This window comes from Nomia melanderi, chromosome 13, assembly GCF_051020985.1.
Source record: "Nomia melanderi isolate GNS246 chromosome 13, iyNomMela1, whole genome shotgun sequence".
NCBI lineage: Eukaryota > Metazoa > Arthropoda > Insecta > Hymenoptera > Halictidae > Nomia > Nomia melanderi.
In genome coordinates, this window is record NC_135011.1 from 9530549 (window position 1) to 9545073 (window position 14525).

At 33.9% G+C, this 14525-nt stretch overlaps 1 protein-coding gene across 2 annotated transcripts in view; it reads right to left on the reverse strand.

Annotated features, from left to right (window-relative positions):
- Cad89D (cadherin 89D) overlaps window positions 1–14525 on the reverse strand; it is a 123686-nt gene that overhangs the window by 104246 nt on the left and 4915 nt on the right. The window contains exon 1 of one of the 2 annotated variants that reach the window (XM_031973658.2): window positions 3532–3717. The exons of the other annotated variant lie outside the window; for it this stretch is intronic. The gene's annotated coding sequence lies outside the window, so the exon portion shown is untranslated. Of the gene's footprint in view, window positions 1–3531; window positions 3718–14525 lie in introns of those variants that run through there. 2 annotated transcript variants of the gene reach the window in all.

The following is a 14525-nucleotide window of genomic DNA, read 5'->3' on the forward strand; positions in this document are numbered from 1 at the left end:
TAGTAATATTACTGAAATTTCGACCCAATAATGCATATCGTTATCGAAACGAATCGCGAAATGTTATGAGTAATACGAAGTATCCTTAACAAAACACGTAGCAAGTCGATTGCACCGTTTCATTATTAACCTCTTACTCTGAAAAGACTCACCGCGCACGTCAACACATTTTTGTTTTGTTGCATTCCACATACCAAACTGTTTCGAAATGTATCGCTTTAAACAAAATGATTAGTAAACACAGTTAGTGTACATTTCTAAGTAAAATAGGTAAAAACAAAGTTGTTCGCGCAAGAACTTGCCAAACCTTTCAATTAATTTCCAGTCCAAGAGGTTAAAATCAGTGAGAAACTGAACATTTCTAAAAAGAATAAAATATAAAGAAAAACAATACTAGAATTATTAGAACTTCCCCACGCCTCAATACTAAAATATTCCTTGGTCTAGAAAAGATTTTTTCATTACAAAGAAAATACATACTTCTCGTAATAATTTTCAGTCGTTGTACCAACATAATTTCGTACAGATAGGTGATCACCAGAAAAATTGGAATAAATCCATTGTAAAAAGTTGTTCAAATAAGAAACAATCCATTCTTAGTAAGAAAGCGATGAATTCGTCTTCTCCAAGGCTAATTTGTACCCACAAAACCCCCAATATTCCCAAAAGAATGAAAGAACCATTAAAATCAAATTATTCTTTCAAACAAAAACATTCCTCAACCCTGAAGAAATTCGCCCATTTCAATGGAAGCTGAAACATTCCTCCACGAGTGCTACTCAATCCTCACAATTAAAACGGTCCGCTAAGAAGACGAAGAAAGGAAGGAGAAGAAAATAATATCCCAGCAATCGGCAGAAAATTTCCATCGCTCCAAAGGAGAACAACCCATTAACCCCGAAGAGATTCATCGTCTAAATAAGAATACGGATTACCATCTTCAAATACTGTTGCGAAAGGTACCAGCTTTACCCAAGCCGATCGATCAAGAATTTCAAATAGAATCTCGAACGGAAGTTAACAAAAATAAATGTCACTGAATTCTTTTGAGTTCGAATTAACACTCAAACTACCGATCAATTAAATTGACTTTTCGAAATTCCTCTATAGAAACTTCAAGTGTACATCTATTCAGACTTTAACTGATTTTCAATTCAATTTGCATATTGCTACACCACTTTCTTTAACAATTTCTCAAGAAAACATCTGTTATTTTTTTAATAATTGCTAAAAGAAATCAGGAATGGGTCATTTCGACTCGTCTGGTAGTTTTAGTGTTAATCCTTTGCACTCGAGAGGCAGATTTCAATTGTCATTGGATTCGATATAACAGAATTCTAAAATTTTATATTCAATATGGAAATAATCTAACCACGACTCAGTTAACACTAAAATTAACAGATCGGTTAAAACAACCGATTCCTGATTTCTTCTTTTTGCAATTATTAAAAAGATATAACAGATGTTTTTCTGAATATGTAATCCCTACAAAAATTGTAAGAATAGATTATTTTCAGTTTCTTCAAGAACTCACTGCACTATTCAAATAAAACTATTTATTTTCAAAATCATTTCGAATATTCAACGTTCTAAAGGTATCAATGATTAAGAAACAAAAAAATGGAAACCAGCCATTTTGACTGGTACGGTAGTCCCAATGTTAACGACATAGTTTTACCGAACCTAGTTGTGAAAGACATCCTAGAACAAAGGTTTAATGACAAACCAGTCTCAGTGATCACTGTTACGAAAGAAACCGCAGGTCAAGGGGTTAAAAATCAACCGGGACAAATGATCGACGATCGTCTGCCGGTCTGCGAACGAAACAGTGGCCCGATTTGAAATTCAACCGGCGCCTCCACACTCGATCGGCCGTGGAATAAATATTCCGCCTTATTCTTCCCCCCGTCACCGACCCCTTTTCCTCCCTTCGCGGATCGCGAGGCCACCGACAGCCTGGTAACCTGCTTTCCGCGTTTCCTCGGTCTTTTATCTTCCTCCGGCGTGCGATCTTTCGTCTCGTTATGGATTCCGCGATCGATGAAGGATGTCGATCCTACGCCATTGTCGGAATTTAACGAGGTTCTATAGTTGGGAGATGGCTCGGCGTCTAGCGGAACGGCACAGGGCAATAGGTGTCTTCCTAGTTTACAGTTTTATAATTAAAATTGGTTACGTGTGACCGTATTGGCGAATAGTAAATTAAATCGAAAATATCAGGAATTAGAATACAGTAGGACAACGAGAGTGAGGTTATCGATAAGAAACTGATACAAGCGGAGGACCAAATTAACCCCTTGTCTTATAACTTTCATGATTATGCTTGATAAATAATAATTTCTTAGTTAATCATCTACATGTTATTTCTTTGATTTTAATATAAACGAAATATTACTTGTCTATTATCATACTTTAAACATTAAAGTAAACGTAGACACAGAATGAGCATCAAACTCTTTTTCTCTACTAATTTATTAACGGTAAAATAGTTTTATCAAGCACAGTTGAAGTTGCGTTTAGGGGGTTCTACTGTATAAAGCTACTAGCAAATTAGGCGAGGAAAGATGAAAACTGATAAAACAACCGAATTCCTCATCCTAGTGGTCAACTGATCTCTTAGCACTACAATTTGATGATGACTGGATGCCTAGCGGTACAGCACAGGGGCAAAAGATGTCTTTCCAGTTTACAGTTCTATAGTTTTATTTACTTGTAACTATATTAAACAACAATAAATTAGCGATCAAATAAATACCAGGAAATATAAAACAAAAGCAACAGAAAATTCAATGGAAAGAAATCGGAACTGATCAAGTCTAATATCTTCAGCCTAACCGTCAACTGATCCCCTTGTAGTACAGTCTGATGATGACGATGTCTAGTGGTACGGCACAGAGACAATAGGTGTCTTCCTAGTTTACAGTTCTATAGTTTTAATTGATTACTTGTAACCATATCGAACAACAATAAATTGATAAAAAAAAGTATCAGGAATTAGAAAATAAAACCACCAGAAAGACTGATCATGCAGCCGATCAATCCTAGCCAAGTGATCGTCTAGCACTATGGTTTAACACGTTGAATGCCGCACGATTTCATGGAGCAAAGTACCCAAATCGAAAAAATATAATATTAAATCATTTGATTGAATTGCAGTATTATTATTGCATGTTCATCTAGCTGAATGTCACCGTATTAGGCAGCATTATCTATAATGTACAAATCTTTTTAAATAATCGTAGTTTAACTGAGTGAACTATAGTAATCCGATTCGGTTGGCGGTCACCAGTGACCCCTACGGCATTCAACGTATTAATGATGACTCGATGTCTAGCGGAACGACACAGGAACAAGGGGTGTCTTTCTAGTTTACAGTTCTATAATTTTGATTGATTACTTGTAACCATATCGAACAACAATAAATTGATAAAAAAAAGTATCAGGAATTAGAAAATAAAACCACCAGAAAGACTGATCAAGCAGCCGATCAGCCCAGTCGTCAACTGATCTCCTAACAGTACGTGCACGTACCGTCTGGGAACCTTTTTTCATCCTCGTCCTCGTCACATCCCCGTGCCGGTTTTCCCCTTTGCGGATCACACGGTGTCAAGGCCGGCCGGCCGGCCAGCCGTTGGATCACGCGCGATCTACGGGAGTTGAACGCACTCTCGATCCCTCTACCTTCCGTCTCGTTCCAGCACGAGCTCTCTACCTGCCGAGTCGACGGCCAGCCGTGCACTGGACCGGGCGTATTTACCTGTGCTCACCTGGCCAGCGTGAATCCGCTGCTCACTCGTCGATGAGATGACCCGTTCATCTTCCTTCCGGGTTCTTCGGCGATCGTCCCGATCGACGGACTCTTGCTGCGTGGGAGATCGTCGATGTCTGTTGGTCGTCGAATCGTTTCTTCATTTTGTCAGAATGTGGTCTATAGGAACACGTTAACCTTTAAATATGCACGTGAATTTAACCTTTAAGTGTGGGAGTTTGGAAATGACCGATTGACCCCTTGACCGCGGAATTTTGTCGCGAGTCGACATTGCAACGCAGAGTTTTTATATAATTAGTTTTCTAATAAGAAGGAGATGTTTATATTTAATAAGTATGGTATAAAGGAAGTAATAAAGAAATATTTATATGGAAATTCTTGCGTTAATGTTTACTGTTAATGGGTTAATGTTAAATATTCTCGTTTCTAGCAAGCAATACAAAAATTTATTGTGTTTATTTGGTTTTACTTATTCAAATATCTTTACATAGCAATAGTATCAAGTATATAACAAAAATTTCACTGATTTCAAAATTGAGGATATGATTTTATATAGAGGTTTTTGAGATTACATGTCCATACTCAAAGGTAACTGAACGCGTTTATTATTTCACGTAATATATTTTAGTATGAAAATTCAGCAGTAATTTATAACTACAAGCACTTCCAGCTTACTAGGCGTCGTTGATCTTACGAAGTCGCCATCGATGAGTTTTCTAACATTTTTCTTTGCAACGATTTTTCTTCTCCTTTCGTGAAAGGCAAATGTTTTTAACCCTAATGTAGTTATCAGACTTTCTATACATTTGTCTATACATTGATACTTAATTACATTTTCTATTTTGTAGATAAAATTTTTATAGTATCTAACGACAAATATAATAAAATGTATCGATTTTTTATAAAGTTCATTAATTGGGGTAATTTCGGGTAAGATAGCCCTCATTTACATTGTCAAATATCTACATTTTCAGTTGTTTTAATGGTATTTTTAATCTCATAGATTAACTATTCTTTTCATATGTAGCTACTTTTATAAATATATTTTCTTTTTGTTAGGTGTTAATGATATTGACGATATAAAAAAGCAAAAATTTAACGTGTACAGAGATCTTAATAAGAAAAAATGAGAATGTTTTTCCATTTTCATTTAAGTAAAAAATCTAATTCTTAATAGAAAGAGTATATTTTAAATGGTAGAAGGGGTATTGATCTCGTGCTCCAGATATGGAAGATTGGCAGGTAAATGATTAAGAATTGACGATTCATAACTGAGGGTTTCTTCTATTAATTCTTCAACAGTCATAATAATTAGAATCACGAGAGATTATATAATCTCAAATAACATAAGATAATAATTAATCTAGTCTGAAAAATTAATTTCTACAATGATATATTTAGTAAATCGAACTCCATTGGAATCTCAATTTCTTCTTGAAATATTAATAAAACATAGTATTACATTAATCATTATATCTATTGTATTTGTTTATTATGTGCACTTATATCAAATATAACCACATAATTATGTACAATTAATTAACAGAATATAAGGTTACCATTTAATTGACATTTCCAAATTTAATGCAGTTTATTCTTTCTTAAAACAAACATACCATTCTACCGAGAAATAAAAGAACCAAACATCAAATATCAAACATCAGACATCAAACATCAAACATCAAACATCAAACATCAAACATCAAACATCAAACATCAAACATCAAACATCAAACATCAAATTCCAAATTCCAAATTTCAAATTCCAAGTTGCAAGTTGCAAATTTCAATTTTCAATTTATTTCAAACTTATATTAGTACCTTTCCAAAATTCCCTCATCTCATAATCCTATTCTCCACTAACTTTCAAAATCAGTCCACTTCAAGTCTTGACTTACTTTCAAAACCAACCATAATCCCCAACGCATTCCCTATATTGCCCATTAAAACTAAAACAAGTACTCATCGATAATCATTTTGCATCTGCGTCAGTCATGACGCATACCATCTCCCCAATAATGAACAAAGCTTTAAGCAACATAAAACTCCAGGAAACATGCATGTCCAAAGAGAAACCCGTATCATGAGCTATCACTTGCCTACTTCAACAACACAGACGGTTACTGGACGTCATTATTTCCGGGCAATCGGCGCCCTAACGTGATAATCAATGATCTACGGCTGATACGGCCATTTACACCGTTAATCTCCGCATTTACATTCCTTTTCACGGGAGAAAATACACTTTTCCCGTGTCGCACGGTCGATTACTGAACTGAATCGCTTCCTGACTGCCGGATTAATACAGTAATAGGAACATTTCGCCGAGATATCGCAATTACCGTGGCACGCTTTAATGATCGAGAACGCCGGGATAATGGATTACGTTGGATTATCGTACGTAACCGTCCCCGATTATTACGACCGCTGCATCCGAACGCTTTGGAAAGTATTTGGCCGCAGTTCTTCCGACCGGGGATGAACAAAAACTTCATTCCACTCGCTCTAAGTAAATGGACAGGTTTGTCAAACTGAATCGCGCCGGTGGAATTAGCGAAATAAATTTAATCTGACTGGATATGGGTGGATTAAAACGCTTCTTGCCGGCTGTCCGAATAAAATTATATCGCTGCAACTGTCCGAAGTGGTCGAGTGAAAGCGAAAGGTGTCCGGACGAGTATCCAGTACCCTTTTTTTTTGCCATTCTGACGGAAGAAGAAATGCGGGAGAAAAAGCTGGGAAACGAACGGGTGAAATATTAATTGATGCCTGCTGCCCGTGAGAAATGAAACGTTCGCGGGGACGTCGGAATATTTGTTTTTTCGCCGTGACACGCTTGATAATGGGTGAGCTGTTTATCGAAATCGAAATCTTTCGGGAAAAAATTACATAAGAAGCAAAATGTAACGATATTTTTTTCTTATGCATGAACGAGCAAGGTAACAAATTCCGGTTTTTGATCGAAATGACGGATAAATAGTTTTTGCTTGTGACTTACGTAAAACTATACTGGGGGTTGTAGGATGAAAAGTTTACGAAAGAAAATTAGAACAGTTGCATAAGAAAAGTCGAATGATGTTTCGAAGAGATTTAGAATCGGAATAACTTTTGTATTAACTGTTTGGAAATGCTGGTGTATTAACATGTTGAACGCTATGGGGGGTCACTGGCAACCCCCAATCAAATCAAATCATTATAATTATATACCTGTTAAACGGTGACTGTTAAATATTTAAAATATTTGTATACTTTAAATAATGGTACCTAGTGCTGTGACGTTCAGGTAGATAAACGTGCAATAACATAATATTGAATTAATATTAATAATATAATAATAATAATATTGAATTCAATAATTCCATATTATATCTTTCTTCAATTCGTGTTTTTTACTGCGTGAAATCGTGTGGAATTGAACGTGTTAATTTTGTGAAGCGTAAAGGAGTGTATTCATTAATATTTGCTAAACTGGGTTCTGGGTTTAAGAAAAAAGTATAGTTGCATTGTATGCACTATATTATGGTATGAAAATTCAAAGGTTATAAAAATGTTTGTTCTACTTTTGAGAAACTCCTTAATTGGTAATAGTGTTTTCATAATTTTGTGAAACGAAAACGTATATCATACATTGTTGCATAAGTATATTTATGAAAGAAAATTAAGTAATAAACAATCAAGTTAAAAATTGCTTGTCTTGGCAATCCTGTTGAAATCCTTTTTCTAGTATATTATCTCGTCTATCATTTGTTTCAACAAGTACTGTTTCATTACACTTTTTCTTTAGCTTACAAACCTTGAGCGATTTTACTGCACAATAAAATCCATAATACTTCGAGTTCTCATTAAGTAAATACTTTTATCTGCAATAAAATGCTCATTAAGAATGAGAGAAGTTATTTCAACAAAGATTATCGAAGTAAGGATAAGTTATTCGAAAGGAATATAAAGGAATGCGAAAAAAAACTTTGAATAAGTATTATTACCTTTCCAACACAAAATATAATAATACTTAACGTAAGTATTCTATTTTCTGTTTTTCTATCATTGTTGCACAGTTATGTACACTTAAAATATTGCCCAAACAAAAACTCGGACATTCACTGGTTCTTTTTCTCAGTAAGAAAATCCAAGTTTTCTTTTCACTAGATCAGTGATCCGAAACATTTAAGCAATAATATGTATTTGGAGCACGATACTCTTTCTCTTTAAATGTATTCTGAAATATTGTGATTTATTGGAGGCGCAACGAAGTGGCGACACACGGGGAATGAATTAACTTTTCGGAAATTTATAGGCCATTCTATCCATCGTATGCCTATACGCGGCATAACAATGGGGTTTTGCGTGGAAACGAGGTTAAAGAAAGGGGAATGCAAGTCGAATACCGAAGGGAACACCACTGCGTGCAAATCTTTTTTTCTCCTCAAGAACGCGTGCGTTTCTTTCTAGGTATGTCCATGGGAAATATCGGTGCCAATGTACAATTAAACAGAGTCACTTTCTTTAACACTAGATTTACGGGACCCGTCAATTTGACAGATAATTTCTTAAACATTCTTTAGTAACAGTTTAAGTCGATTTTGATTCATGCAATTATACAAATACACATTGCAATACTTTGGTTTTTAAGCTACAATTTTCGCGATTTATATAAACGAACACGTAGTTCTCTAGGAACAATAGAATAAAGTATAGAATAAACGTCGGTAAATTTTGTGTTAACACGTTGAACACGCCGCACGGTTTCATAGAACAAAATACACGAAATGGGAAAGATATAATACTAAACCATTTGATTGAATTGAGTTATTATACCTGCACATTCATCTAATTGAATGTCACCGCATTAGGCAGCATTATTTATAATATAGAAATATTTTAAAATAATCATCGTTTAATTAAGTGAACTATAGTAATTTGATTTAGTTGGGTGTTATCGGTGATCTCCACGGCATTCAACGTGTTAAATCTTTGTGCTAATCAACGTGCTAAAGTCTTATCTCAACAGAATTGAAATTATACTACATTTTGGAATTTTTACGTAAATAATGAATATAGTAATTAAATAATGAATAATCAGAAGAAAGTATGTCGTTTGGGATTAATTTACGAAAGTACAATTGAAACAGAAATTGTCAATCTTCGTTATAAATTTTAGTATGACAAAAAGAAAAGAAAATATTTGTTAAGTTTTATTATATTTTATGTTAGAAAGGTAAGGAGGGTACTGTGTAGTGATTATTGAGTTTTTAGGGTATATTCTTTAGACAACTCAAAGAAATACTTATAAAACCACCGACGATAGGTTACTCATCGATGAAACTCGTTTACTTTCTACTGTGTGTAAAGGTAACGATTCTACCATGAAACGATAAATCGTTGCGGAGTTTTTTAAATTAAGTTGTTTGTCTTAACGATTAAGAAAACTGAGCAGAAAATTCAAATCTTCACAGTGCTGTATGTAATGGGAATTTTTGCATAGGCCACTCGAGCTTGATGATCCACCGTACCATTTCAATCTCACATTCAACGTTACCGGTAATTCAAACTTTTAGTACCGACGAGAGACAAAATAGATTGCATATAACATGCCAACTGCATTTGTAAATTGCATTTTTATCGTACTAATTAGGCCTAGATAAAAATTCCTATGGCATACAACGTTTGTACGAATCATAAACGTGTGATACAAATATATTATTCGTTAATTGATTTCCTTTATTAATTTTCCGTTTTCTCTGTCTCAAAATTTTACATGTTCATCTTATAGAAGAAGCCTAAAAAAAATGGTTATTTAATCATTCACATGAAAGTAATTATTTTTAAAAATCCCACTTCCTTATCCAGAATCGATAGCACCACATATTGCGAGATCACTCAAACTTCTAGCCAAATAGTATCACATTGTTTGGAATAGGTGACGCCACCTAATCAACTAGCTCTGTCCTTTTCTCTCCCATATGTCTATCCTTGTCTTTCCTTCTCCAGGATTGTTGGCGCCACTTATTGCGAGAAAGCTTAAACTTCTAGCCAAATAGTACCACATTGTATCTACTAGATGGCGCCGAATTTACTACTGTAGCGTTACCCATTGGTCGAGTTGTCAATTTTATAAATTGAATGCGCGTTACCAATAACAATTCTTCACTTCAACCCTTTGCACTCGGTAGGTGACTCTCAGTCACCACTTGATTTTCTACAATGAAGCTATAAAGTTTGATATTTAATATTATACTTCATATAATGCATCAATCTAAGAAATATTGACGTAAAATAGCTTTGTCCGTCAATTCACGTGAATTTCTCGTCGAGTTGATTTTACGAAATATCGTCTTCACCGCATAAGAAAATGTTGAAATATTTCTAGCGAAAAACTTCGGAGTGCAAAGGGTTAATAATCGTTTGAGTCCCACGCGTCGCTTTCGCGAACTTTAGATTTCATGTCGAAAAAAACCAGCGCATTTGAACGATACGGCGAACAACAGACGGCGCACTCACAATCTGGCGAAACGCGCACAACTTTTCAGACACATGTACGTCGCAACACTACTTTTTTTCTATGTAAGTAATCCAAGTAATACATTTTGTATTTCATTGTTACCTATTATAAACTAATGTATGTTTATAATAGTATTAATACAGATTATGACAAGCGCTGTCACGCTGCTTGGCTTTTCTCGAAAGGAAATAAAAGGAGCGCTATGGCGCTGCTTGGATCTTTTCGCATTCCATTCAAAAAGCACTATTTCGCTGTTCGGTTTTCTTCGACCGTGTTTTTTTAAAACCTTCTGGTACTCAAACGGATAAAGTCCAACGTTAAAACCAGACATGATTTTAAACAGTTCCTATAAACTAAATTATAATTGGCATAATAGCCACTATGGTAACACATTAACTATACTATGTACAATCTGTATCCTTCTCACAGTTAATTGTCAATCATTTTTTAATCGCGCTATTGGAGGTTCTATTGTATTCCAAACTACCGTACACGAAATCTATCTTATTTCTCGTCGGTGGCACTGACTTAAGATTAAATTTGTGTCGATGGTAATACGACAATTAATCATCGGTAGGTGAAGTCTTAAATCCGTGTGATTCTGTTAATAGCTTGAGCGTTTCATTGCAGATGGCACCACAATAAATTTGCATTATTTGCATAAAAAGGTTTTGTAATTAAAACGTAATTGAAAACAATACAATGAACAGTTATTAATGCACAATTTTGATTTAGATAGTTTGAATGTGCTAACATTACTAAGGAATTTTTTTATACTCTTTAGTTTATTATGAATCAAAATAATGCTATGAAATTAACAATTTATTTTCGTATAAATTAAACAATGATTTAGTTGATATTATTTTGATATTCATAGTTTATTACATTTATAAAGGTTAAATAACATTGTTAATGTTTACAGATACACTAGTAAAAGAGCTGGATCGATATTATAGATGCAATTATACTTCGTTATCAGTCGTACTGACATTATCGGTGCATCTTCTTAAAGATAACCCTTTTAATTTATTTTACATTTCTTATGTAATTTTAATGGATCAACCTATTTCCAGTATATTTCATTTATAACCATTTACGTAATAAATAATAGTTCATAAGATGATCATATATCATATACGCTATTTTCAAATTGTTTAAAAATTATAATAATATTATTAAAACTAAATATACGAAAAAGCCATTATAATTAGCAATCGGCTTTAGATTAAGTTTTAAAATCAAGTTCTTTAATATGAATTGATAATAGGGATACATTTCAGGGAACACAAGAACCACTTGATAAATGCAATCAATAGAATCGTTTAACATTGCATTATCGTAATAACATTACGGCTTGTTTTTTCGCACTGCCTTGAACTATGAACTGTTTGATCGATGTTCCTCTACTTAACCGTTAAAAAATACTTATAAAACCATATAATAGATTCAAGTTGCGTATAAGTGGAAAAATTCTGCGTGTATCGTTGGTTTCCAAGCAAATCCGATTAAAAGGATGTGCTGTGATATGCAAATATTTAATTATTCCCAACTTATCATGAAATAATATCTGTTCTAATCGTTAAATTTGATATTGAATGACCAGATAAGCGACTCAAAAGATTACATTGAATCGTAGATTATAATTTTTCGAAATGTTGGTTATCAAAATGTAAATCATCAGTTCGATAACTTCAGGATCACATGATCGTTTTGTATACTGATGCTAGCTGTTCGAAAGACAATTAAGTTTTTAACTTTTATAAGAGTCCTTGTCCCTTTTATTTTTTAGTAGCTTGGGTAACACTGGTATTTCTACACAATGATTCCGGTGCAACTTTGTTGGAAGGAAACGTCAGAGCCATTAAAAGAAGCGTAAGTGAAGTATTAACGAAACCAAAATGCGAGCGGTATGTTTTGTAACCAGTTTCAACTTTCACTATGCGGGCTCATTGCGCGGTTAATGAGCAATTATCGACATAGAGGTGAAAGTGAACATTCAGCGTGGCTTACTTTCGCAGGCATTATGACGTTAATAAGATCATTGTCTATAGAGTGCATTACAATGAGCTTCCAATAACACATCATTTAAGAACACGATGTAACGAGGTGACGAGAGAACCAAAATGGCAGTCAAGTAATATTGCTATCATCGTATATGCTTCAACACGTGTCCCTGTTTTTTGAAATAAAATATAATATTATTCTCTTTAAACAGTTGTCTTGTTCTACACCAATCTTCTAAGCTTCTAATTTCCTAAAATAAAGTCTTGGCGGCATGCCGACATACTGCACACACCAGCACTTACTTAACCAATTCTAAATGATGAACAAGCCCAATGAATCTTTATTTTATTTCATTCTGTGAATGTTCATTAAAGACCAGAAATTATACAAACTATAAGAGATACTATAATCAAACAATGTTGTGTATTCTTTTAAATACAATTCTTAAAAAGTTCAAGTAAAAAAGAATTAGCAGTATATTTTAATCTATCAATGCTTGACATAAATATTGCACTTATTATCTTCTCAGTGAAATTTATTTCAGTCAGAACTTTTATTAGAAAATGTAATTAGAATTAATGAAATCGGAGGAATATATAATATTACTTTTCATATAATAAATTTCACTTACGTGAAAATCGTCGTATATGATCAGAAAACAAAAAGTAATCATTGTCAATGGCCCATGTCATATTTTTGTCGTTTTCGTGTCATCTGGAGGTACAAGATGATGGAATGCATTAAGTAAGTAAATTAATTACGTTGGAACGATATGAAATTTAACCGATCAACATTTTGATAGGTCAGGATGCCCAAAATACGCGAATATGGTGGACACTTCCGTAAATTCTAGCAAAAAGTGAGTACACATTCGTGTTACAATTCAATCATGCAATCTAATGTCATGACTTTAATATATCAGGTGCACTATCAATCGTGGAAAGTTGTGTCCGTTTTCGAATTAAAAACAAATAGTACATTTTCAATACACTTATTAATATTTACTGAACAATATAATTTCAATCGTTACTAATGACCTCTTCCCAATGTAATAGTAATTTGTGGATTCCATTTCTGTAGAATGACTCATCTTTCAAAACTTGAGATGACACTAACGGACAGAACTGTCCGGTAAATCTAATATTTATTACTTATTAACTTTTTCGGTGTAAACATTGATAGCACTGATATATACAACGTGTTTGAAAAATCTACAGTTATGTTTGATAACCGCACCGCTTGACGCCAAAGAGCAATGTCTGCACATGCCGCAGAAATTCATTGAACTATTGTATTAACAGAAGAATTTTGCTATTCTACAACTGTCAATCTTTTAAAAATTACATTCAACAAATTTTATTTTAACGATCATGTGTTCTGTATTGATACTTTGACGGAACTGTGACGGTTACTACGCGGTTGTTATAATGACAATGCCTTGATTCCTTATAATCTAAGAAACGTCTAATGATTTTATTCAAAATCTGTATTTTCGGTTTAAAAACTGTTATCCATTATATCAACGAGGGTTGACAAGCTTTTGTAGAGCATAATAAAACTATCTACCAAATTCTTACATAAATTTGTTTATCATGTGATTTTACTGTGAAAGATGAAAAGAAACCAGACAAAATTATCTAATTCTTACATTTAGATTCACTTACAATCTAAAAGTCTATGACTATTAAGACGTTCGCTACTATCTGTTTCAACGACGATCTTTTCAGTTGCAATATTCTACTAAATCCAACAAATCTTCTGAATAAAACATCGAAAAATTGAAACTAGACAATACTTATAGCATTAATTTCGTTTCCTTTATGTAAAGTATAGGATTGCAGCCGTCACAAATATGCAACGTTAGCAGTGGACGTATCAAAGAATCAGAATTTCATGAGACACGAGTAAAAAATGTATCTCTGCGAGTCTGTGAATTATATAAATCCATAGCGCAAATGAAATTATTACCCATGATCTCTCGTTGTCATAAGAATACATACATCTAAATGCGAAACATTCCTTCTTTGTATAGAAATGCGATTTCGTGCTCTCCCAAATGGAAGTATGAACAAAAAAGCAGCTCTTATTTGCTGAGCTGAATCATAACGTTGTTTTCATAGCGGGTCTGCCATGTTGCACAATTATATGACTTTCCTTGAGATCTAAATCGCTTTCTGCCCCAAAAACGTCGGCCCTAAGGCCGATTTCTACGTCGACGAAGTTTCAATAAACTGGTAGGGGTACGCATTCTCT